Below are 26,550 nucleotides of genomic sequence, written 5' to 3'. Positions count from 1 at the left end.
CTGCTATACCTAGTAGACAGGAAAAAACATTTCACTTATTTGTCTGTTACATTTTTAGGTGAAATTAACCAATTTTTGTTTGTGATATACCCCTGCTGTACCTAGTAGACAGGAAAAAACATTTCACTTATTTGTCTGTTACATTTTTAGGTGAAATTCACCAATTTTTGTGTGTGATATACCACTGCTATACCTAGTATACAGGTAAAAAAAAAAACATTAATTTGTCTGTTACATATTCAAGTGAAATTAACCAATTTTTGGGTGTGATGTAGACATTCTCGGGTGAAAGTCAACAGTTTTTGGCTGTGATATACCCCTGCTATACCTAGTAGACAGGTAAAAACATTTCACAAATTTTTCTGTTACATTCTTGGGTGACATTTGACCATTTTTGCCGTGATTAAACCCCTGCTTTGCATAGGTGACAGGGACATAAATTTCTAAAAATCGTCTGTTACATTGTCAGGTGACATTTTACCAATTTTTCCATATACAAACCCCTGCTCTGCATAGGTGACAGGGAATTATATTTCAAAAATTCTTTAATTGACGCGCTCCCCCTCCTTTCATTCAATGCTTAAACTTTAACAACTTGTCCCACATTTGCGCTTCAATAATTTGTCCTACTTTTCTGCTTCATCATATTTAATTTCAAACAATTAACCTCCCTTAGATGTGGTATCCCTTTCTCACGCTCCCTCTCTGGTTTGGAACCCTGATTCGCCGCTAACCGTGATCACCATGGTAGGCGCAGAAAAGAACATCGAAAGTTGATAGAGCAGATATCAAATTGGATCGTGGACATCACGGGGATGTGCGACATGGTGGGGCAGTATGTGTGCACACGCCTACACGAACTGACTGACAGGGGTCAGTCCCTGCAACTTCGGGGTCTCCAAATTGGGCACATGGCCTGAGCTTGACCTTTACGCCTTGGAGGTGCTGGCCTGTCCAGCAGCCAGTGTATTGTCTGAACGCTTGTTTAGCATGTCAGGAGGGGGTTATCACAGGTTATATTTCCCAATGTTTTGGCGTGTACCCTACCTCCTCCTCCACTGCAACTTCCACCTACACCGCCACATCCACTGCCTCCTCAACCCCCTACTCCATATGGACCTCGTCCTCCTAGATCAAGATTATTATTTTTTTATTTGTACGTATTTTATGTTATTTGAAGTCATTTTCCTATCCACATTTGTTTGCAGAGCACTTGCCATGCTCTTAATCACATTTTGCTGGCATTTGCAGCCCTCTAGCCCTTTCCATGACATTTTTTGAGCTATTTTAGTGATCAAAAGTTCGGGTCCCCATTGACTTCAATGTTGTTCGGGTTCGGATTCGGGGTCAAGTTCGGATACCGAACTCGAACTTTTTTGTGAAGTTTGACTGAACCCGTCGAACCCGAACATCCAGGTGTCCGCTCAACTCTACTGCTGTTATATATTTTTTTAAAAAACACCCATTTTGTGCTAGATAGTACATTTGCGCCCTGCGATGCATTTCTGACAGTCCAATACAACCGTTAAGTACTGCTGTTATATTTTTGTTTGAAAAAAAACACCCATTTTATGCTAGATAGTACATTTGTGGCCTGCAATGCATTTCTGACAGTCCAATACAACCGTTAAATGCTGCTGTTATATTTTTGTTTAAAAAAAAAACCATTTTGTGCTAGATAGTACATTTGCGGCTGGCGCTGCATTTCTGACAGTCCAATAAAACCGTTAAATACTGCTGTTACGTTGTCATTAGAAAAAAAAAATCACTTTTTGGGCTAGATAGTACATTTGCAGCCTGAACTGCATTTCTGACAGTCCAATACAACCGTAAAATACTTCTGTTATATTTTGAAAAAAAACACCCATTTTGTGCTAGATAGTACATTTGCGGCATGCAATGCATTTCTGACAGTCCAATACAATCGTTAAATACTGCTTATATATTTTTTTTTTTAAAACTCACTTTTTGGCCATAAAGTACTTTTGCGGCCTGCACTGCAAATCTGATAGTGAAATAGAATCAGTGAATACAACTTGGACATTGTTGGGGAAAAAAAAAATCTGACAGCCAGGCAAATAAATACAGTAAATCCATCTGTAGGATTGTGGGGTGACATTTCCACAGTTATCAGGCCAGTCATTCACAAGTGGCTCGAAGGGTGGGTTCCTGCACCAACATAGGCCATGTACACAATTGTCCAACCAGGGCACATGTGCAATACATCATCTTTACAACCCGGACACAGAAAGATAATTTATCTGTCTGTTCATTCTGTAGCTGACCTACCTACAGCAATTTTTTGTTGGCGCAATGCAACATCTAAAATAAATATTAATAATTTAATACTTAACCCGTCTGTTACTTAGGTGGGCGACAAACCAATTTTTGTGTGAAGTACACCTGCACCTGCATATGTGCCAGGGACAATAATATAGTTAATCCATCTGTGAGTTCAGGAGTTGACATATTTGCATTGTTGGCTGTTTTATACCCTTGCTCTACATAGCAGACAGGGAAATAATAAAAAAAAAAACTCGTCTGTGACATTGTTGGGTAACATTAACCCTTTTTTGGCTGTTTTATACCCCTGCTCTACATAGCAGACAGGGAAATAATAAAAAAAAAAACTCGTCTGTGACATTGGTGGGTGACATTAACCCTTTTTTGGCTGTTTTATACCCCTGTTCTACATAGCAGAAAGGGAAATAATTTAAAAAAATTGTCTGTTACATTGTTGGGTGACATTAACCCTTTTTTGGCTGTTTTATATCAATATTCTGCATAGCAGACACGGAAATAATTTTAAAAAATTGTCTGTTACTACGGTGGGTGACATAAACCCTTTTTTGGATGTTTCTACCCCTTCTCTACATAGCAGACAGGGAAATTATTGTAAAAAATTTGCCTGCTCTGCATAGGTGACAGGGACCGAAATTTCTAAAAATCGTCTGTTCCATTGGTGTGTGACATTAAATCATATTTGCCGTTGAAAAACCACTGCTCTGCATTGCTGACAGGGAACTAAATTTAGTAAAAATGTCTGTTACTTCGGTGGGTGACCGCAAAACATGAGGAGAGCATCAAATAAGGGACGTGGCCTTGGTCATGGTGCTGCTGGTGTTGGTGGAGCTCCTGTTGCAGGGACAGAACGTGGTCGATCTGGCCAGCTACACGTCCAAATGAAACACCTTCCTCAGGTGCGATTAGGCGACAGAGCCTTCAGCATTATTTAGTAAGCCCTAATGCCGCTCTATGAATGGTGAGGCCAGAACAAGTAAAGGCGCTAGTAGATTGGGTGGATGATAGTGCCTCCAGTTCCTTCACATTGTCTCTCACCCAGTCCCCTGGTGAAAAATCAGAGTTGGCACCTGCAGCCCATGGCCAACAGTCTTTCACCTCACCCCCTTGCAAATCAGCCAAGCAGTCTGAGCCCCAAGTCATGCAGCAGTATCTTCTGCTATTTGACGACTCTGCTAGCAGCGTTTCCCAGGGCCATCCTCATAGCCCTGCCTCTGAAGTGGAAGAGATTGAGTGCACCAATGCCCAACCACTTATGTTTCAGGATGAGTACATGGGAGGACCACCGCAGCACGTCTCAGATGATGACGAAACACAGGTGCCAACTGCTGCAGCTTTCTGATGTCTGCAGACCGACAAGGAGGGCAGGGGTGAAGACTAAGTGGAAGATTATGTGGAGGACGATGAGGTCCTCGACCCCACATGGAATCAAGGTCATGCGAGTGACCTGTGTAATTCGGAGGAATAGGAAGTGGTCGCACAGAGCCACCAGCACAGCAGAAGAGGGAGTAGGGTGCAAAAGCGGAGCGGCCGTACCCTAGACAGTACGCCTGCTACTGGGAACCGCACCAAGAGACCGAGTACACCAAAGCCAGCTCCAAGGAGTTCCCTGGCATGGCAGTTCTTCAGACAATGTGCTGACGACAAGACATGAGTGGTTTGCACGCTGTGCAATCAGAGCCTGAAGCGAGGCATAAACATTCAAAACCTGAGCACAACCTGCATGACCAGGCATCTAAGTCCTCAAAACACCTCAAAAACCAAGAAAGGTCTCTGACACCTCCTGCTTTCTCTTCTGCTGCAGTCTCAGCCTCTTCATCCCCCTCTGGAGTGAAAGTGTCACCTTCCACCTTGCAAACAGAGGATGTGGCAGAAATGCCACCACCTCGGTCACCAAGCATCTCCACAATGTCCCATGGAAGCGTTCAGCTGTCTATCTCCCAAACACTGGAGCGATAGAGGAAGTACCCCCCTACCCACCCACGATCCCTGGCCCTGAATGCTAGCATTTCAAAATTCCTTGCCTTTGAAATAGTGTCATTCCGCCTGGTGGACACGGACAGTTTTAAGAATCTGATGGTGGTGGCTGTCCCACAGTAAGTTATGCCCAGCTGCTACTACTTTTCCAGGCGAGCCATCCCTTCCCTGCACAACCAAGTGGGGGACAAAATCAGGTGTGCACTGCAAAACGCCATCTGTGGCAAGGTCCACATAACTACGGATACGTGGATCAGTAAGCACGGTCAGGGACGGTATATCTCCCTAACAGCACACTGGGCCTGAGACAGATAGCAGTTTGGCGCATGTTTTTCCACCACGAGGATTGCAGGGCGCTTCAATTTGTCTCCTGTTGCTTCCTCCTGCTACTCCGCTTCCTCACCCTCTACCGCCTCCTCATCCGGTCAGCGTAACACCTTCACCACCAACTTCAGCACAGTCAGGGGTAAACGACAGCAGGCAGTTTGAAACTTATCAGTATGGGGGAAAAACCCCACACCGCGCAGGAGCTGTGGACGGGCATGGAACAACAGACCAATGAGTGGTTGGTGCCAGTGAGCCTCAAGCCCGGCCTGGTGGTGTGCGATAATGGGCAAAATCTCGTAGCAGCTCTGGGACTAGCCGGTTTGACGCACATCCCTTGCCTGGCGCATGTGCTGAATTTGATGGTGCAGAAATTCCAGAAAAATTACCCCAATATGTCAGAGCGCTGCAGAAAGTGCGGGCCGTCTGTGCGAGCTTTCGGCGTTCTCACCCTGCTGCTGCTCACCTGTCTGCGCTGCAGCATAACTTCGGCCTTCCCGCTCACCACCTCATATGTGACATGCCCACAAGGTGGTACTCCACCTTGCACATGCTGGCCAGACTGTGTGAACAGCAGCAGGCGATAGTGGAGTTTCAGCTGCAGCACGCACGGGTGAGTCGCTCTGCGGAACAGCACCACTTCACCACCAATGACTGGGCCTCCATGCGAGACCTGTGTTCCTTGTTGCGCTGTTTCGAGTACTCCACCAACATGGCCAGTGCCGATGACGCCGTTCTCAGCGTTACTATCCCACTTCTATATCTCCTTGAAAAAACGCTTCTGGCGATAAAGGAAAAGATTGTGGCACAGGAGGAGGAAGAGGGATAATTTCAAGGGTTTCAGGTCAGTCATTCACAAGTGTCTCCGACGGTGGGTTCCTGTAGCAACATACGCCAGGTACACAATTGTCCAGCCAGGGAACAGTTCTGGAGGATGACGAGGTGGAGGATGAGGAGATGTAAGAGGAGGAACCATGTTCACAGCAGGGTGGCACCCAAACAAGCTCATAGGCATCACTGGTTCATGGCTGGGGGGATACAGAGGACACAACCGATTCACCTCCCACAGAGGACAGCTTTTCGTTGCCTCAGATTACATACTGCAGTATCTCTGCAACGACCGCCGAGTTGCCCACATTATAACTTGTGCTGATTACTGGGTGGCCACGCTGCTGGATCCCCGTGACAAGTACAACGTACCATCCTTAATTCCTTCACTGGAGCGTGATCGGAAGATGATCGAGTACAAGCGCACGCTGGTAGACGCGCTGCTGATGGTATTCCCACCTGACAGCAGGGGCAGAGTGGAAGCACAAGGTGAAGGCAGAGGAGGAGGAAGTAGTCGCCAACATAGCTGCGGCACGGCCTGCACCTCAGAAGGCAGGGTTAGCATGGCCGAAATGTGGAAAAGCTTTGTCAGCATGCCACAACAACCATCACCACCAGTTGATATAGAACGTCTTAGCAGGAGGCAGCATTTCACCAACATGGTGGAGCAGTATGTGTGCACACGCCTACACGTACTAACTGATGGGTCTGCCCCTTCAACTTCTGGGTCTCCAAATTGGGCACATGGCCTGAGCTTGCCCTTTACACCTTGGAGGTGCCGGCCTGCTCTGCAGCCAGTGTATTGTCTGAACCTTTGTTTAGCACGGCAGAGAGCGTCATCACAGACAAGCGCAGCCGCCTGTCCACAGCCAATGTGGACAATCTCAAGTTCATTATAATGAACCAGGTAGGGATCCCACAGCACCGCCGCTTCCACCTACACCACCACATCCACCACCTCCTCAACCTCCTACTCCACATGGACCTCCTCCTCCTAGATCAAGATTATTATTTTTTTTTTTTACGTATTTTATGTTATTTTAAGTCATTTCCCTATCCACATTTGTTTGCAGAGCACTTGCCATGCTCTTAACCACATTTTGCTGTCATTTGCAAAAATTCTATTTGGCAGCTTTGTAAAATTTGATTCATAGCAAATTACTTTGTTATGAAACGCTTTTTATTGTATGGACAGGGTGCAATGGCGGAGAACAGTGATTGCGCCACTCCTTTTAACCCCTCAGCTGCCGTGTTCAATGCAATTCGCGGCATCTGAGGCTTACATTCAGGTGCTGAGGGGAATAATGATGACATCACCCCACGCAGCCAGCATGGTGACGTCTTCACTCTCGCTGCAGGTCCTTAGGCGGGTTTTCATCATTCAAGACGGAAGCAGACTGACTCTATTTTAGGAAAAATGTATTAATTACCACAAAGCGCGAGTAAATTCGGATTCATAGCAAGTCCAATTTTTCCTAAACTTTGGATCAAATTCCACTTTGGATGCTTCGATTTATCAGCAGCCATATATTGGAATCGGTGACTTTTAACATTTTGAAACAAAAACAAAGATTTTGAAGATTTCATTTATTTTTTTAATTCACATTGCTTTGAAAAAAGACAAAAAAACATGCTTCTACCTTAGACCATTTGTTTCTTCAAGATATATCTTATTTCCCAAGATAGCAGTTAATCATCTGAGTGCACAGAGATATGCTGTGCACATCCATCTTCAGGTACATGTGTCAGCGCGGTGGATATTGAATCTTTGTCCTTTGAAACATCAGGTTATGAAAGACAACCACAATCTTCCAGCAGCATACAGTACGCTAGTATGGAGTACACCTACGGTATGTAATCTTTATAAATAAATGCCACAACTATGATTAGTTGCTTCTTTTTCAGCGCTTCCCACAAATGTTTCATCAATCACGTAATTACAGTGTAAAAAGCCTATACTTGGGGGCTTTTATGCTTCAGTATGTATATCTATATATTTTATGTCAAACTCAGCACTGCTACAGCAGATTGCAGACTCTGCCTGCCATTTCTACTTTGTACGCATCCAAATATACCGTATATTGAGAGCTCAATGTAACTTTATTTTGATATAGTAAGATATTTCACTAATGTAAAGGGATACTATCCTTTTATATAATGTACAGGTTTTCCCTAAACCCCAACATTTCACTTTTCAGTGGGACTGTCCTACCAAGAAGGCTATTTAGGGGACATATAAGTTCAAAATGGGATGAGTTTTAAAATGTCCTAATGTACACTGCTCAAAAAAATAAAGGGAACACTTAAACAACACAATGTAACTCCAAGTCAATGACACTTCTGTGAAATCAAACTTTCCACTTAGGAAGCAACACTGAGTGACAATCAATTTCACATGCTGTTGTGCAAATGGGATAGACAACAGGTGGAAATTATAGGCAATTAGCAAGACACCCCCAATAAAGGAGTGGTTCTGCAGATGGTGACCACAGACCTTTTCTCAGTTCCTATGCTTCCTGGCTGATGTTTTGGTCACTTTTGAATGCTGGCGGTGCTTTCACTCTAGTGGTAGCATGAGACGGAGTCTACAACCCACACAAGTGACTCAGGTAGTGCAGCTTATCCAGGATGGCACATCAATGCGAGCTGTGGCAAGAAGGTTTGCTGTGTCTGTCAGCATAGTGTCCAGAGCATGGAGGCGCTACCAGGAGACAGGCCAGTACATCAGGAGACGTGGAGGAGGCCGTAGGAGGGCAACAACCCAGCAGCAGGACCGCTACCTCCGCCTTTGTGCAAAGAGGAACAGGAGGAGCACTGCCAGAGCCCTGCAAAATGACCTCCAGCAGGCCACAAATGTGCATGTGTCTGCTCAAATGGTCAGAAACAGACTCCATGAGGGTGATATGAGGGCCCGACGTCCACAGGTGGGGGTTGTGCTTACAGCCCAACACCGTGCAGGAAGTTTGGCATTTGCCAGAGAACACCAAGATTGGCAAATTCGCCACTGGCGTCCTGTGCTCTTCACAGATGAAAGCAGGTTCACACTGAGCACATGTGACAGACGTGACAGAGTCTTGAGACGCCGTGGAGAACGTTCTGGTGCCTGCAACATACTCCAGCATGACCGGTTTGGCATGGGGTCAGTAATGGTGTGGGGTGGCATTTCTTTGGAGGGCCGCACAGCCCTCCATGTGCTCGCCAGAGGTAGCCTGACTGCCATTAGGTACCGAGATGAGATCCTCAGACCCCTTGTGAGTAGGGATGAGCAAACCCGAACTGTATAGTTCGGGTTCGTACCGAATTTTGGGGTGTCCGTGACACGGACCCGAACCCGAACATTTTCGTAAAAGTCTGTGTTGGGGTTCGGTGTTCGGCGCTTTCTTGGCGCTTTTTGAAAGGCTGCAAAGCAGCCAATCAACAAGCGTCATACTACTTGCCCCAAGAGGCCATCACAGCCTTGCCTACTATTGGCATGGCTGTGATTGGCCAGTGCAGCATGTGACCCAGCCTCTATATAAGCTTGGGTCACGTTGCGCTGCACGTCACTCTGCTGATTCAAGCATAGGGAGAGGTTGCAGCTGCGACGTTAGGGCGAGATTAGGCAGTGATTAACTCCTCCAAAAGACTTCATTCTCTGATCGATCTGCAGCTGTGGATCATTGAAGTGCTAGTGTTGACTTGCTCACTTTTTTGAGGTTGCCCAGAGCGTTTTTAGATCACTTTTTTTCTGGGGTGATCGGCGGCCATTTTGTGACTTGTGGTGCGCCAGCACAAGCTATCACCAAGTGTATTTAACCATCAATAGTGTGGTTATTTTGTGCTATATCCTACATCAGCTGCAGGCTGAGCCTGTGTCACCAAAGTGCATTTAACCATCAACAGTCTGATTATTTTTTGGCCATATACTACAGGGGCAAGTTGAGCCTGTCACCCAGCGCCTAAAAAATAGACCTGACATTTCTATTCAAGCAAATCTGTACTGTTTTAGCTGGTCAAGTTATTTGTAGCGACCGTAAAAGCACACTTTTTTTTCTGGGTTGAAAAACTATTCCCAAATTTGCCATTCTCCAAATAACTAGTTTCTGGTATTTGAGGCCTACTTGAAATCTATCCCAAAAAGGATATCTTACATTGAAGGTACTGATAGTGTCATTCAGAAAAACCTAAGACACACGCTACCGTGCAGATAGAAGTCTGATTCTGAGATTAAACCTTAACCTGTCACACAGTGCAAAAAAAAACAGGTCTCACATTTCTATTCAAGCAAATCTGTACTGTTTTAGCTGGTCAAGTTATTTGTAGCGACCGTAAAAGCACACTTTTTTTTCTGGGTTGAAAAACTATTCCCAAATTTGCCATTCTCCAAATAACTAGTTTCTGGTATTTGAGGCCTACTTGAAATCTATCCCAAAAAGGATATCTTACATTGAAGGTACTGATAGTGTCATTCAGAAAAACCTAAGACACACGCTACCGTGCAGATAGAAGTCTGATTCTGAGATTAAACCTTAACCTGTCACACAGTGCAAAACAAAACAGGTCTCACATTTCTATTCAAGCAAATCTGTACTGTTTTAGCTGGTCAAGTTATTTGTAGCGACCGTAAAAGCACACTTTTTTTTCTGGGTTGAAAAACTATTCCCAAATTTGCCATTCTCCAAATAACTAGTTTCTGGTATTTGAGGCCTACTTGAAATCTATCAAAAAAAGGATATCTTACATTGAAGGTACTGATAGTGTCATTCATAAAAACCTAAGACACACGCTACCGTGCAGATAGAAGTCTGATTCTGAGATTAAACCTTAACCTGTCACACAGTGCAAAAAAAAACAGGTCTCACATTTCTATTCAAGCAAATCTGTACTGTTTTAGCTGGTCAAGTTATTTGTAGCGACCGTAAAAGCACACTTTTTTTTCTGGGTTGAAAAACTATTCCCAAATTTGCCATTCTCCAAATAACTAGTTTCTGGTATTTGAGGCCTACTTGAAATCTATCCCAAAAAGGATATCTTACATTGAAGGTACTGATAGTGTCATTCAGAAAAACCTAAGACACACGCTACCGTGCAGATAGAAGTCTGATTCTGAGATTAAACCTTAACCTGTCACACAGTGCAAAACAAAACAGGTCTCACATTTCTATTCAAGCAAATCTGTACTGTTTTAGCTGGTCAAGTTATCTGTAGCGACCGTAAAAGCACACTTTTTTTTCTGGGTTGAAAAACTTTTCCCAAATTTGCCATTCTCCAAATAACTAGTTTCTGGTATTTGAGGCCTACTTGAAATCTATCCCAAAAAGGATATCTTACATTGAAGGTACTGATAGTGTCATTCAGAAAAACCTAAGACACACGCTACCGTGCAGATAGAAGTCTGATTCTGAGATTAAACCTTAACCTGTCACACAGTGCAAAAAAAAACAGGTCTCACATTTCTATTCAAGCAAATCTGTACTGTTTTAGCTGCTCAAGTTATTTGTAGTGACCGTAAAAGCACACTTTTTTTTTTTGGTTGAAAAACTATTCCCAAATTTGCCATTCTCAAAATAACTAGTTTCTGGTATTTGAGGCCTACTTGAAATCTATCCCAAAAAGGATATCTTACATTGAAGGTACTGATAGTGTCATTCAAAAAAACCTAAGACACATGCTACCGTGCAGATAGAAGTCTGATTCTGAGATTAAACCTTAACCTGTCACACAGTGCAAAAAAAAACAGGTCTCACATTTCTATTCAAGCAAATCTGTACTGTTTTAGCTGGTCAAGTTATTTGTAGCGACCGTAAAAGCACACTTTTTTTTCTGGGTTGAAAAACTATTCCCAAATTTGCCATTCTCAAAATTGTGGTGAACGGGAACAATGAGGAAAACATCTAATAAGGGACGCGGACGCGGACGTGGACATGGTCGTGGTGGTGTTAGTGGACCCTCTGGTGCTGGGAGAGGACGTGGCCGTTCTGCCACAGCCACACGTCCTAGTGTACCAACTACCTCAGGTCCCAGTAGCCGCCAGAATTTACAGGGATATTTGGTGGGGCCCAATGCCGTTCTAAGGATGGTAAGGCCTGAGCAGGTACAGGCATTAGTCAATTGGGTGGACGACAGTGCATCCAGCACGTTCACATTATCTCCCACCCAGTCTTCTGCAGAAAGCGCACAGATGGCGCATGAAAACCAAGCCCATCAGTCTGTCACATCACCCCCATGCATATCAGGGAAACTGTCTGAGCCTCAAGTTATGCAGCAGTCTCTTATGCTGTTTGAAGACTCTGCTGCCAGGGTTTCCCAAGGGCATCCACCTAGCTCTTCACCAGGGGTGGAAGAGATAGAATGCACTAACGCACAACCACTTATGTTTCCTGATGATGAGGACATGGGAATACCACCTCAGCACGTCTCTGATGATGACGAAACACAGGTGCCAACTCTGCGTCTTTCTGCAGTGTGCAGACTGAACAGGAGGTCAGGGGTCAAGACTGGGTGGAAGACGATGCAGGGGACGATGAGGTCCTAGACCCCACATGGAATGAAGGTCATGCCACTGACTTTCACAGTTCGGAGGAAGAGGCAGTGGTGAGACCGAGCCAACAGCGTAGCAAAAGAGGGAGCAGTGGGCAAAATCAGAACACCTGCCGCCAAGAGACTCCGCCTGCTACTGACCGCCGCCATCTGGGACCGAGCACCCCAAAGGCAGCTTCAAGGAGTTCCCTGGCATGGCACTTCTTCAAACAATGTGCTGACGACAAGACCCGAGTGGTTTGCACGCTGTGCCATCAGAGCCTGAAGCGAGGCATTAACGTTCTGAACCTTAGCACAACCTGCATGACCAGGCACCTGCATGCAAAGCATGAACTGCAGTGGAGTAAACACCTTAAAAACAAGGAAGTCACACAGGCTCCCCCTGCTGCCTCTTCTGCTGCTGCCGCCTCGGCCTCTTCAGCTGCTGCTGCCGCCTCGGCCTCTTCAGCTGCTGCCGCCGCCTCGGCCTCTTCTGCTGCTGCTGCTGCTGCTGCCGCCGCCTCGGCCTCTTCCTCTGCCTCTGGAGGAACGTTGGCACCTGCCGCCCAGCAAACATGGGATGTACCACCAACACCACCACCTGCGTCACCAAGCATCTCAACCATGTCACACGGCAGCGTTCAGCTCTCCATCTCACAAACATTTGAGAGAAAGTGTAAATTCCCACCTAGCCACCCTCGATCCCTGGCCCTCAATGCCAGCATTTCTAAACTACTGGCCTATGAAATGCTGTAATTTAGGCTGGTGGACACACACAGCTTCAAACAGCTCATGTCACTTGCTGTCCCACAGTATGTTGTTCCCAGCCGCCACTACTTCTCCAAGAGAGCCGTGCCTTCCCTGCACAAACAAGTGTCCGATAAAATCAAGTGTGCACTGCGCAACGCCATCTGTGGCAAGGTCCACCTAACCACGGATACGTGGACCAGTAAGCACGGCCAGGGACGCTATATCTCCCTAACTGCACACTGGGTAAATGTAGTGGCGGCTGGGCCCCAGGCGGAGAGCTGTTTGGCGCACGTCCTTCCGCCGCCAAGGATCGAAGGGCAACATTCTTTGCCTCCTGTCTCCTCCTCCTCCTACTCAGCTTCCTCCTCCTCTTCTTCCACCTGCTCATCCAGTCAGCCACACACCTTCACCACCAACTTCAGCACAGCACGGGGTAAACGTCAGCAGGCCATTCTGAAACTCATATGTTTGGGGGACAGGCCCCACACCGCACAGGACGGGGTATAGAACAACAGACCGACGAGTGGTTGCTGCCGGTGAGCCTCAAGCCCGGCCTGGTGGTGTGCGATAATGGGCGAAATCTCGTTGCAGCTCTGGGACTAGCCGATTTGACGCACATCCCTTGCCTGGCGCATGTGCTGAATTTGGTGGTGCAGAAGTTCATTCGCAACTACCCCGACATGTCAGAGCTGCTGCATAAAGTGCGGGCTGTCTGTTCGCGCTTCCGGCATTCACACCCTGCCGCTGCTCGCCTGTCTGCGCTACAGCATAACTTCCGCCTTCCCGCTCACCGCCTCATATGCGACGTACCCACCAGGTGGAACTCCACCTTGCATATGCTGTGCGAGCAGCAGCAGGCCATAGTGGAGTTTCAGCTGCAGCACGCACGGGTCAGTCGCACTGTGGATCAGACACACTTCACCACCAATGACTGGGCCTCCATGCGAGACCTGTGTGCCCTGTTGCGCTGTTTCGAGTACTCCACCAACATGGCCAGTGGCGATGACGCCGTTATCAGCGTTACAATACCACTTCTATGTCTCCTTGAGAAAACACTTAGGGCGATGATGGAAGAGGAGGTGGCCCAGGAGGAAGAGGAGGAAGAGGGGTCATTTTTAGCACTTTCAGGCCAGTCTCTTCGAAGTGACTCAGAGGGAGGTTTTTTGCAACACCAGAGGCCAGGTACAAATGTGGCCAGACAGGGCCCACTACTGGAGAACGAGGAGGACGAGGATGAGGAGGAGGTGGAGGAGGATGAGGATGAAGCATGTTCACAGCGGGGTGGCACCCAAAGCAGCTCGGGCCCATCACTGGTGCGTGGCTGGGGGGAAACACAGGACGATGAGGATACGCCTCCCACAGAGGACAGCTTGTCCTTAACTCTGGGCAGCCTGGCACACATGATCGACTACATGCGGCAGTGCCTGCGCAACAACAGCAGAGTTGCCCACATTTTAACGTGTGCGGACTACTGGGTTGCCACCCTGCTGGATCCCCGGTACAAAGACAATGTGCCCACCTTACTTCCTACAATGGAGCGTGATAGGAAGATGCGCGAGTACAAGCGCACGTTGGTAGACGCGCTACTGAGAGCATTCCCAAATGTCACAGGGGAACCAGTGGAAGCCCAAGGCGAAGGCAGAGGAGGAGCAAGAGGTCGCCAACGCAGCTGTGTCACGCCCAGCTCCTCTGAGGGCAGGGTTAGCATGGCAGAGATGTGGAAAAGTTTTGTTACCACGCCACAGCTAAGTGCACCACCACCTGATACGGAACGTGTTAGCAGGAGGCAACATTTCACTAACATGGTGGAACAGTACCTGTGCACACCCCTCCACGTACTGACTGATGGTTCGGCCCCATTCAACTTCTGGGTCTCCAAATTGTCCACGTGGCCAGAGCTAGCCTTTTATGCCTTGGAGGTGCTGGCCTGCCCGGCGGCCAGCATTTTGTCTGAACGTGTATTCAGCACGGCAGGTGGCGTCATTACAGACAAACGCAGCCGCCTGTCTACAGCCAATGTGGACAAGCTGACGTTCATAAAAATGAACCAGGCATGGATCCCACAGGACCTGTCCATCCCTTGTGCAGATTAGATATTAACTACCTCCCCTTAACAATATATTATTCTACTCCAGGGCACTTCCTCATTCAATACTATTTTTAATTTCATTTTACCATTATATTGCAGGGCAACCCAAAGTTGAATGAACCTCTCCTCTGTCTGGGTGCCGGGGCCTAAATGTGTGACAGTGGCCTGTTCCAGTGGTGGGTGACGTGAAGCCTGATTCTCTGCTATGACATGAAGACTGATTCTGCGCTGACATAAGGCCAGATTCTCTGTTACGGGACCTCTCTCCTCTGCCTGGGTGCCTCGGCCTAAATGTGTGACAGTGGCCTGTTCCAGTGGTGGGTGACGTGATGCCTGATTCTCTGCTATGACATGAAGACAGATTCTGTGCTGACATAAGGCCAGATTCTCTGTTACAGGACCTCTCTCCTCTGTCTGGGTGCCTGGGCCTAAATGTGTGACAGTGGCCTGTTCCAGTGGTGGGTGACGTGAAGCCTGATTCTCTGCTATGACATGAAGACTGATTCTGCGCTGACATAAGGCCAGATTCTCTGTTACGGGACCTCTCTCCTCTGCCTGGGTGCCTGGGCCTAAATGTGTGACAGTGGCCTGTTCCAGTGGTGGGTGACGTGAAGCCTGATTCTCTGCTATGACATGAAGACTGATTCTGCGCTGACATAAGGCCAGATTCTCTGTTACGGGACCTCTCTCCTCTGCCTGGGTGCCTGGGCCTAAATGTGTGACAGTGGCCTGTTCCAGTGGTGGGTGACGTGAAGCCTGATTCTCTGCTATGACATGAAGTCTGATTCTGCGCTGATATAAGGCCAGATTCTCTGTTACGGGACCTCTCTCCTCTGCCTGGGTGCCTGGGCCTAAATGTGTGACAGTGGCCTGTTCCAGTGGTGGGTGACGTGATGCCTGATTCTCTGCTATGACATGAAGACTGATTCTGCGCTGACATAAGGCCAGATTCTCTGTTACGGGACCTCTCTCATCTGCCTGGGTGCCTGGGCCTAAATGTGTGACAGTGGCCTGTTCCAGTGGTAGGTGACGTGATGCCTGATTCTCTGCTATGACATGAAGACTGATTCTGTGCTGACATAAGGCCAGATTCTCTGTTACAGGACCTCTCTCCTCTGTCTGGGTGCCGGGGCCTAAATGTGTGACAGTGGCCTGTTCCAGTGGTGGGTGACGTGAAGCCTGATTCTCTGCTATGACATGAAGACAGATTCTGCGCTGACATAAGGCCAGATTCTCTGTTACGGGACCTCTCTCCTCTGCCTGGGTGCCTGGGCCTAAATGTGTGACAGTGGCCTGTTCCAGTGGTGGGTGACGTGATGCCTGATTCTCTGCTATGACATGAAGACAGATTCTGTGCTGACATAAGGCCAGATTCTCTGTTACGGGACCTCTCTCCTCTGTCTGGGTGCCTGGGCCTAAATGTGTGACAGTGGCCTGTTCCAGTGGTGGGTGACGTGATGCCTGATTCTCTGCTATGACATGAAGACAGATTCTGTGCTGACATAAGGTCAGATTCTCTGTTACAGGACCTCTCTCCTCTGTCTGGGTGCCGGGGCCTAAATGTGTGACAGTGGCCTGTTCCAGTGGTGGGTGACGTGAAGCCTGATTCTCTGCTATGACATGAAGACTGATTCTGCGCTGACATAAGGCCAGATTCTCTGTTACGGGACCTCTCTCCTTTGCCTGGGTGACTGGGCCTAAATGTGTGACAGTGGCCTGTTCCAGTGGTGGGTGACGTGATGCCTGATTCTCTGCTATGACATGAAGACAGATTCTGTGCTGACATAAGGCCAGATTCTCTGTTACAGGACCTCTCTCCTCTGTCTGGGTGCCGGGGCCTAAATGTGTGATAGTGGCCTGTTCCAGTGGTGGGTGACGTGAAGCCTGATTCTCTGCTATGACATGAAGACTGATTCTGCGCTGACATAAGGCCAGATTCTCTGTTACGGGACCTCTCTCCTCTGCCTGGGTGCCTGGGCCTAAATGTGTGACAGTGGCATGTTCCAGTGGTGGGTGACGTGATGCCTGATTCTCTGCTATGACATGAAGACAGATTCTGTGCTGACATAAGGTCAGATTCTCTGTTACAGGACCTCTCTCCTCTGTCTGGGTGCCGGGGCCTAAATGTGTGACAGTGGCCTGTTCCAGTGGTGGGTGACGTGAAGCCTGATTCTCTGCTATGACATGAAGACTGATTCTGCGCTGACATAAGGCCAGATTCTCTGTTACGGGACCTCTCTCCTCTGCCTGGGTGCCTGGGCCTAAATGTGTGACAGTGGCCTGTTCCAGTGGTGGGTGACGTGATGCCTGATTCTCTGCTATGACATGAAGACTGATTCTGCGCTGACATAAGGCCAGATTCTCTGTTACAGGACCTCTCTCCTCTGTCTGGGTGCCGGGGCCTAAATGTGTGACAGTGGCCTGTTCCAGTGGTGGGTGACGTGAAGCCTGATTCTCTGCTATGACATGAAGACTGATTCTGCGCTGACATAAGGCCAGATTCTCTGTTACGGACCTCTCTCCTCTGCCTGGGTGCCTGGGCCTAAATGTGTGACAGTGGCCTGTTCCAGTGGTGGGTGACCTGATGCCTGATTCTCTGCTATGACATGAAGACAGATTCTGTGCTGACATAAGGCCAGATTCTCTGTTACGGGACCTCTCTCCTCTGCCTGGGTGCCTGGGCCTAAATGTGTGACAGTGGCCTGTTCCAGTGGTGGGTGACGTGAAGCCTGATTCTCTGCTATGACATGAAGACTGATTCTGCGCTGACATAAGGCCAGATTCTCTGTTACGGGACCTCTCTCCTCTGCCTGGGTGCCTGGGCCTAAATGTGTGACAGTGGCCTGTTCCAGTGGTGGGTGACGTGAAGCCTGATTCTGTGCTATGACATGAAGACTGATTCTGTGCTGACATAAGGCCAGATTCTCTGTTACGGGACCTCTCTCCTCTGCCTGGGTGCCTGGGCCTAAATGTGTGACAGTGGCCTGTTCCAGTGGTGGGTGACGTGATGCCTGATTCTCTGTTATGACATGAAGACTGATTCTGTGCTGACATAAGGCCAGATTCTCTGTTACGGGACCTCTCTCCTCTGCCTGGGTGCCTGGGCCTAAATGTGTGACAGTGGCCTGTTCCAGTGGTGGGTGACGTGATGCCTGATTCTCTGCTATGACATGAAGACAGATTCTGTGCTGACATAAGGTCAGATTCTCTGTTACAGGACCTCTCTCCTCTGTCTGGGTGCCGGGGCCTAAATGTGTGACAGTGGCCTGTTCCAGTGGTGGGTGACGTGAAGCCTGATTCTCTGCTATGACATGAAGACTGATTCTGCGCTGACATAAGGCCAGATTCTCTGTTACGGGACCTCTCTCCTCTGCCTGGGTGCCTGGGCCTAAATGTGTGACAGTGGCCTGTTCCAGTGGTGGGTGACGTGATGCCTGATTCTCTGCTATGACATGAAGACTGATTCTGCGCTGACATAAGGCCAGATTCTCTGTTACAGGACCTCTCTCCTCTGTCTGGGTGCCGGGGCCTAAATGTGTGACAGTGGCCTGTTCCAGTGGTGGGTGACGTGAAGCCTGATTCTCTGCTATGACATGAAGACTGATTCTGCGCTGACATAAGGCCAGATTCTCTGTTACGGGACCTCTCTCCTCTGCCTGGGTGCCTGGGCCTAAATGTGTGACAGTGGCCTGTTCCAGTGGTGGGTGACCTGATGCCTGATTCTCTGCTATGACATGAAGACAGATTCTGTGCTGACATAAGGCCAGATTCTCTGTTACGGGACCTCTCTCCTCTGCCTGGGTGCCTGGGCCTAAATGTGTGACAGTGGCCTGTTCCAGTGGTGGGTGACGTGAAGCCTGATTCTCTGCTATGACATGAAGACTGATTCTGCGCTGACATAAGGCCAGATTCTCTGTTACGGGACCTCTCTCCTCTGCCTGGGTGCCTGGGCCTAAATGTGTGACAGTGGCCTGTTCCAGTGGTGGGTGACGTGAAGCCTGATTCTGTGCTATGACATGAAGACTGATTCTGTGCTGACATAAGGCCAGATTCTCTGTTACGGGACCTCTCTCCTCTGCCTGGGTGCCTGGGCCTAAATGTGTGACAGTGGCCTGTTCCAGTGGTGGGTGACGTGATGCCTGATTCTCTGTTATGACATGAAGACTGATTCTGCGCTGACATAAGGCCAGATTCTCTGTTACGGGACCTCTCTCCTCTGCCTGGGTGCCTGGGCCTAAATGTGTGACAGTGGCCTGTTCCAGTGGTGGGTGACGTGATGCCTGATTCTCTGCTATGACATGAAGACTTATTCTGTGCTGACATGAAGCCAGATTCTCTGTTACGCGACCTCTCTCCTCTGCCTGGGTGCCTGGGCCTAAATATGTGACAGTGGCCTGTTCCATTGGTGGGTGACGTGAAGCCTGATTCTGTGCTATGACATGAAGACTGATTCTGTGCTGACATGAAGCCAGATTCTCTGCTATGGCATGATGAGACTGATTCTGTGCTGACATGAAGCCAGATTCTTTGCTATGGCATGAAGAGACTGATTCTCTGCTGACGTGATGCCAGATTCTCTGCTATGGGACCTCTGTCCAATTGATATTGGGTCATTTTTATTTTTTTAATTTTTATTTCAATTCATTTCCCTATCCACATTTGTTTGCAGGGGATTTACCTACACGTTGGTGCCTTTTGCAGCCCTCTAGCTCTTTCCTGGGCTGTTTTACAGCCTTTTTAGTGCCCAAAAGTTCGGGTCCCCATTGACTTCAATGGGGTTCGGGTTCGGGACGAAGTTCGGGTCGGGTTCCCGAACCCGAACATTTCCGGGAAGTTCGGCCGAACTTCTCGAACCCGAACATCCAGGTGTTCGCTCAACTCTAGTTGTGAGACCGTATGCTGGTGCGGTTGGCCCTGGGTTCCTCCTAATGCAAGACAATGCTAGACCTCATGTGGCTGGAGTGTGTCAGCAGTTCCTGGAAGACGAAGGCATTGATGCTATGGACTGGCCCGCCCGTTCCTCAGACCTGAATCCAATTGAGCACATCTGGGACATCATGTCTCGCTCTATCCACCAACGTCACATTGCACTACAGACTGTCCAGGAGTTGGCAGATGCTTTAGTCCAGGTCTGGTAGGAGATCCCTCAGGAGACCGTCCGCCACCTCATCAGGAGCATGCACAGGCGTTGTAGGGAGGTCATACAGGCACGTGGAGGCCACACACACTACTGAGCCTCATTTTGACTTGTTTTAAGGACATTACAATAAAGTTGGATCAGCCTGTAGTGTGTTTTTCCACTTTAATTTTGAGTGTGACTCCAAATCCAGACCTCCATGGGTTGAAAAATTTGATTTCCATTTTTTAATTTTTGTGTGATTTTGTTGTCAGCACATTCAACTATGTAAAGAACAACGTATTTCAGAAGAATATTTAATTAATTCAGATCTAGGATGTGTTATTTTTGTGTTCCCTTTATTTTTTTGAGCAGTGTATATTAAGTTATTCAAATATAAGTATATGTATTTTGTGACAATCTCTACTGTCAGGTCTCTCACACCTCTGGAACTTGATTGACAGCATAAACATAAGCTATCTAGGCAGCTTTTTTCAGGGTTTTGGGCTCCCGGTCCAAAATAAAATGTCTCACTTCAATAGAACAAGTATGGAGGAACTGGTCCATTCGAGGTAACACCTAATACCTGTGCCCACTGCCTGAAGTGGTTTCTTAGTTCATTAGCTAGGTCTGAGTAACTGTCAGTTCCCATGCGCTGCAAAGCTCAAACCACTTTTGGTACACCTCTGAGGTAAGGTTAAATTGTTGGATTAAGGCTTTTTTAATAGCAGCATGATCTTGATCTACAGTTCTGGGCAATGCTGCAAATGCAATGTGCCGCCCCCCAGTGCCAATTGTGTCCCAGGTTTATTAGTATGCCGAGTGGTGTGGTGCGGCATTAATAGTCTCTGTGTATGTTACGGTGCTCTTACCTGGGTACAGCCGATCCCCAGGGTTAGGCTCCAAAGCAATAAACGTAGTTGAGGTGGCAGATGGAGGTTAAATCAAGTCCAGACCTTGATAAAGTTCAACGGCTTTACTTGCATAAACTTTTATCCAGACAATATTCAGGCTTTATCTTGGTTCCAGCAGGCTTTAATATAAACTGCCAGGCAAACTTGATAACTCTGCTTTCTCTATCTCTGCTGTGCTGAACTTGACTTAGGTCTGGTAGCTGGACTTTAGGACTGTTCTGGTATCCCTGGATTGGGGTACCTTTGGCTGTTGTCCTCCTCAAGACACTCAGTAAGTAAATTAGCAAGGAGTCATGGTGCTCTATGAGCCACTTCCCTTTTGTCACTTCTGCTGCAGGAGGTGGAACTTTCCTCTCGCTGCTACATCATTCATTTCTTATCAGCTCCACTATCGAGTCTAAACTGGAATAAACTAGAACTGCAACCCCTCCTTCTGGTAGGAAGCAGGACTCACCCACTTCTGCCCAAAAGGGGAAGAATGGAATGGCAAGTTCCATTCTATCTAAGGATCTCTCACTCTGACAGATACACACTGCCACCTGCTGGTGAACCAGGCATATTACATGTACAAAACAGTTTTATAACAATAATAGAAATACACAGTGTAAGGGACCTGGAAATAAATACACAAATGACATTAATGTTAAACCATTAGAGACAGTAGCAGGGTTAAGGAATGGTAATACCACTATGGGGTATTACACAAACACTTCCAGTGCTTTTTATTTGAGCTCTAGAGTCAGATACTTAGCGCATTCTGCAAGGGGCATTTGGAATTGTCTACACTTTTGAGGAAAACATCCAGATCTCCATCTTTCTCCATGACAGGGAAATTATCTAAACAGGGTTTAAGGGATACAGCGTCTGGGGGCTCACCTTGGGTGATAATGAAGCACTTTGCAGCTGCATTTGTGCCAATCTTAGCTGGTACTTCAACTCTGCCTGGCGTTCTGCAATCAATCACTCTGCTTGGCACTCTTGCAGCAACAGCTGCATCCTTAGATTATGATCATAGGCACCCGTCTGCTGGAGAATGAGAGGAAGATTCCATACCACTTTGAGCAATGCCTAGCCAGTTCCTGAATAGGGTCTTCTGTCTGTTCCTCTGAGACTGACAGTTCCTGCTCTGGTTCCACATAACAGTGGGAATGTGTATCAGCCATCAATGTTTGTATCAGCTCCGCTTTAGCTTGGTTTGTTTTGTCCAACCCTCTCTCCTCAAAGATTCACAGACCTGAAATTCAGCTTTCCTCCTCTTTCTATAAACATCTGCTATCCTAGCAGTGGTTTTCTCAATTGAAAGAAAGAAAAGAAAAACAAGAAGGCAAGGGGAATTGTTTTTCCCGCCACTTGCCGCAAATCTGTGATGATCTCTACTCTCAGGTCATGTAACAGGGGTAAATTACAGTACTGAGCTTAGTAATTTACCACATAAATTCACGCCCACCTATTTTAAATAACAGAATTATGTTAAATTATCCCAATAATTTTCCAACACCCCAATATTTCATAATACAATTTCCACTACCTATACAGTTTATGAAAATAAAATAGTTAATAGAACAGCTTACTGATACACAGCAGTGATATCCTGGCTGTGGGGACAGCTAAAGACATGGGCAGTCGCTTCAATCAAAATATGGATCCCCACTGACTGACTATGACTAGTGTTGGGCGCGAATATTAGAATTGCAAATTTTAATCACGAATATCGCCACTTTGAGAATTCTCAAAGATTTAGAATATGGTGCTATATATTCGTATTCACAAATAGTCTAGATTTTTTTTTTTTCATCAGTAACCTCCCTTCTTGCTTGTGGGCCAATGAGAAGGCTGCAATGTCTTTATCTGAGCTTAGCAACATCTCTAGCAACCAATAGGAAAGTTGCCTACCCCTTACTATATAAGAACCTCCCCAGCAGCCATTTTCTGTAGTTTTGTGGAGTTCTGAGAGAGAGAGCAGAGTCATTGCTGTGCCCCTGTGCTTTACTGAGTCATTACATTAGATAGTTAGTTAGCTCATATATATATATAATACAGATAGTTAATGTAGGTTATATCCTGATATAGTGTAGCTGATAGGTTCCAGTGCAGGGTGTTAGGTAGTGTGATAGGTTCTACTGTCCATACATAGATGCTACAGACATAGTGCTGTGATGTCACAAGTTCACGACAATACTTAGTGCACCAATCAGTAATATGTAGTCAGACCTGCTAAAATGTGAAGTTGCACATATTGCGCAAAAATATGCACATCATTAATTGCCGATTAGCACAATCACGAATATATTGGAGCACTCTATCTGCATATAAAGCTATTTTAATGTTCTGCCGGCCCAACCATTTTCTCCAGTCTCAGGAAACTTCTAGCAGCTTGAAAAATGTAGCAACAGTGACGCACGCCTGTATTGCGCACGCAATACACGCATATTACATTGCCGATTTTCGCAATCGAGAAAATAATCGCAAATTCGAGAATTTGCCCAAATATTCGCAAAATATTGTGAATTTGATTATTGCCCCTGCCGCTCATCACTAACTATGACCCCCTTGTTTCCTGACAATTTAAACCCATACTTTTTTCCCTTCCCTCCACTGACTGATGATGTCACTGAGAGGCGGCTGTTGTTATGATAATGAAGCACACTCCTCTCCTTACACAGTTATATTTCTATTGAAAAATCCAGGAATGGTCATATGTCCTTGCAAGAATCTCCTAGAAAATTAATATTGCCTGCAATCTCCTGGAGGTACGTTTACCAACCAGGGCATACCAAACACAACTGTAATAGAACCATGATTTTAGTCAATAGCTATTTCAGGGTAGTTCCTCTGGGTGTGTGGGTGTGAATTAAACATATACTGTATATGAGGGCTATTCTTCCTGATCAGAACTACGTATGCGGGTCACTGCAAATATCAATTATGATGGGCTTTGCTTTGATGAATCATATTTCCTTTGAAGCTCATCCATTGTCATTTTTTTTCCAAGTCCTCATGACAGACACACTACAGACACTTCTTCAAATAACTTTCATCCCTGGTCAGAATATGTGGGTTACCTCAAACTCAAAATGTTATCTGATGCCAATTACAGACTCTAGTGATAAAACCTTTAATCAATATTTCTGGCACTCAGTTTAGGGCCAATAAAATATTTGTCAGAGAGTGGACATCCTGTGATGCTAACAGATATGCATTCCTTAGGGTGCATTCACACGACCATAAGTCTTTTGTGGTCCGCAAATTGCGGATCTGCAAAACACGGATACCGTCCATGTGGTTTCCGCAATTTGCGGACCGAACATGGTCAACGCTATATAGAGAATGCCTAAGCTTGTCAGCGATTGTGGACAAGGATAGGACATACTCTATCTTTTTTGCGGGGCCGCGAAATGGAACAACGGATGAGAACAGCACATGTTGTGCTGTCTGCATCTTTTGCGGCCCCATTAAAATGAATGGTTCCGGACCCATTCCGCAAATTTGCGGAAGAGATGCGGATCCATTTACACGATCGTGTGAATGCACCCTTAGGCTGAGTTCACACTTCAGTTATTTGATCAGTTATTTCCATCAGTTATTGTGAGCCAAAATCTGTTGTGAACCAGTTTACATAGATATAAAGTATAATGGAAAGATATTCACCTGTTCTGTATGTTTGACCTGCACCTGGTTTTGGCTCACAATAACTGATGGAAATAACTGCTAATGTCTGTAAAACACTTCAGAATATAGTAGTGCTATATAAGTGCATAAAATAAATAAAATAATTAAATAAATAAATAACTGACCAAATAACTGAAGTGTGAACTCAGCCTTAAGGAACACAAATGGGGTTGGCAACAGACAATTAATATTGACATTTTTACCTATGGCATTATATATTTGTGCAGCGCACAGCGAGCCCGCCCCCCAGAGGCTCTACTAGTCCAGGGTTAGGATGCCGAGCAGTGGTATGACCATGAGGGGTGTCACGGTGCTCCTACCTGGATATGGAACATCCAGGTCAGGCCGCATATTGGCTACACAGAAAGTCTGTCATTGGTAGGAGCTGAAATGAATAAGGGCCAGACTGATGGAACTGATGAGTTGATTTACTCGATACTGGCATAAACGGGTAGCAGCTCATACAGAGTCACAGAAGCTCTTGGCTCCAGAAGGTTTTAGGGTGCACTGACAGGTGAACTGTGTTTTTTCCTCTATTACCGCTGTGCTGAACTCTCTCTCTTGTCTGGTATCTTGCAAGGGCCTTCTTTCATCTGGGCTACATACCACTGATAGCAGGCTCAGTGCCCGGTGGGCTTCTGACCACACTTTGATAGACTCTAGGGTCTCAGCTACAACTCTTACCACCCCTGGGTTAGCACTGACTTGACTCTGGCTGCAGATTGCCTATTGTGCTCTTCATCAGGCTTCTAGGCAAGGGCTGCACTAAACTACTTCTCTAGCCTCTAGCTAGGACCAAAACTGAGGCTCAACTCTCCAAAAAACCCTGAACAGGCTAGACACCCCTCTCTTTGGAAGATCTGGACGAGCCCACTCCTCCAAGGAGGGGAGAGAATGGAATGGTTAGTTCCATTCTGCCTATAGCTCACTGTCAGATACACTGCCACCTGCTGGTAAACCAGGCACAGTGCCTAAAATACAATAATTAACAGTTACATAGCACATTCTGAACAGATCTAGAAACAAAAGGCCTAGTGATGTCACACTTTGGTTAGGCATTACAGATAGTAGCAGATTGTAGGAATGGTATTGCCCGCTCTGGGGTACTATATTTATATTTAACTCTTTATTTAGGAAATAGACTTTTTTTTTAAAGATAAAATATTTTCAGTCATGGGGCAGATGCCATAGACTGTTAGCAACCAAGAATATTAATGTTTTAAACTCGGTTCTGCTACATCCCAAAGGTGTTCTGCCAATACAAATTATAGGAATGAAATGAAGTCATTACAATGTTCACTGAACCCTCTCGAGATGTCATGTGCTTTGTGACGAGGTAAAAAATTGAGTAATTTTCTTTCACTGCATATATTTGTCCATTTTTATCTGTAGGAGCTTGTCTAGGTTATTGGGAATATAATTATTGTTCACAATTCTGTTAATATGTTTGTTACTATATTGTTCATTGTTTTCTTATTAAGTTATAGATATATATTACTTAGAATCTTTATGATTGTTTTTTTTAGTTTTTAGTTTACCAATTAAATATTAGTTTTTTTGGCTAAGAGGTCCATAATAAGATAAAACCAGCTAGTTGAGAACCCTGCCATCTGCTCATCAATCTTAACACCTTAAGGACCATGCCATTTTTCACCTTAAGGACCAGGCCATTTTTAGCAAATCTGACGTGAGTCACTTTATATGGTGATCACTTTTAAACACTTTCACTTATCCAGGCCATTCTGAGATTGTTTTCTCATCGCATTTTGTACTTCATGATAGTGGTAAAACTAAGTAAAAAAAATTCATTTTTATTTTTTTAAAAATACCAAATTTACCAAACATTTTGAAAAATTAGCAAATTTCCAAATTTCTATTTCTCTACTTTTATAATAGATAGTAATAGTTCCAAAAATAGTTATTACTTTACATTCCCCATATGTCTAATTCATGTTTGCATCATTTTGTGAATGATATTTTATTTTTTGGGGATGTTAGAAGCCTTAGAAGTTTAGAAGCAAATCTTGAAATTTTTCTGAAAATTTCCAAAACCCACTATTTAAGGACCAGTTCAGGTCTGAAGT

This window comes from Bufo bufo, chromosome 2 (genome assembly GCF_905171765.1).
Source record: "Bufo bufo chromosome 2, aBufBuf1.1, whole genome shotgun sequence".
NCBI lineage: Eukaryota > Metazoa > Chordata > Amphibia > Anura > Bufonidae > Bufo > Bufo bufo.
Note: the sequence above shows the minus strand (reverse complement) of the source record.